Source organism: Tenrec ecaudatus, chromosome 3 (assembly GCF_050624435.1).
Source record: "Tenrec ecaudatus isolate mTenEca1 chromosome 3, mTenEca1.hap1, whole genome shotgun sequence".
Taxonomy (NCBI): Eukaryota; Metazoa; Chordata; class Mammalia; order Afrosoricida; family Tenrecidae; genus Tenrec; species Tenrec ecaudatus.
This window is the reverse complement of record NC_134532.1, coordinates 85496123-85497264: the sequence shown is the minus strand read 5'-3', so window position 1 is coordinate 85497264 and position 1142 is coordinate 85496123. Positions and strand designations below refer to the sequence as shown.

The window sequence follows — 1142 nt, the reverse complement described above, 5'->3', positions numbered from 1 at the left end:
ATCTCTCACTTGCTGTCAGATTATGGAACCGGCAAGTGGCTGCCTAAACTGATTCTCAGCCTCACCTTGTAAACTATACTACCTGTGGGACACCCAACCTGTGGATCATGTCGCTAGAGTTTCAGGTTCCTTTGAGCTAGAGCTTGAGATTTCACCATACTGCTGGCGTATACATCGTTTGAGCTGGGTACTGTCGGATGCTGTCATCTGGCTTACTGTTGGTGACCTGCCCTGGTGTTTGCTGCCTGCATTGTTCTACAGAAGACTCAGCTGTCTGTTTTCTCAATGTTGGACCCAGTATCCCTCGTGAGTTGGAGGACTTCCAGTATATTAAACTGTTTCATGGAAGTGAGTTTAACTGAGCCCTCTGTACTGCTGTGTGACTAATTAGCTGTTATTTTTCTTCATGCTGTAGCTATCTATTCATATAGATATATATAGATATATAATCATAAGTGTCCTGGGTTTTTTCTCTAGAGAACCCTGTCTAACGCAGTAGATATGAATTGCCTTTTACAAACATTTAATTTATGTACCTGATTAAATTTACTGCTCAATCGTATGATATATGGGCCGACACAAATAGAATTTTTTTATAAGGATGGTTTTCTAGGGTGAGCTTTAAAGGGTGATTGAAAAAGTAAGGTTCTTGCTTATTTAGGTCATCCAGAAAGAATAAATGATGGGTATTTCTTTCTTTTTTTAAGCCTTGCAAGTACAAGGCCTCCAAAAATTAGTTTATGACTCAGAATTGTTCCTCTCCACAGAAATCTTTAGTAAAAGGTTAAAGATTTATAAAATCTGAAGTGAAATCAGAGTATGGATTTTTTTTATGGTTGAGAAAAAGAGAGAGGTGCCTACCAACATACACGAAAAGAGATATTATTGGCAAAATAAATGCATCCTTAACATTTTGTGTCCTATTAGCTTTCCAAATAAACCACCAATTGTGAGTTTTGTCTGTCAGTTATTTGTGACCATTTCAAAAATTATTCAACAAAACAGAGAAGTAGAGTGCCATGTGAAAGGTAGTTGATGTCAGAAAAGGGTAAAGAAAGATGAAGGATGAAGGAATATCTGGCATCTGTCTTATGGTAATTGACTTTGGGAAAGTAAGAAATTGGTTTCTCCTTCTCCTTAGA

General features: G+C 37.6%; 1 non-coding gene across 1 annotated transcript; it reads right to left on the bottom strand.

Annotated features, from left to right (window-relative positions):
- Window positions 1-705: 705 nt before the first annotated feature.
- On the bottom strand, window positions 706-821 carry LOC142443962 (U5 spliceosomal RNA). Its single transcript, XR_012783659.1, has one exon. It is a non-coding gene; the product is annotated as a U5 spliceosomal RNA (small nuclear RNA).
- Between the last annotated feature and the right edge of the window lie 321 nt (window positions 822-1142).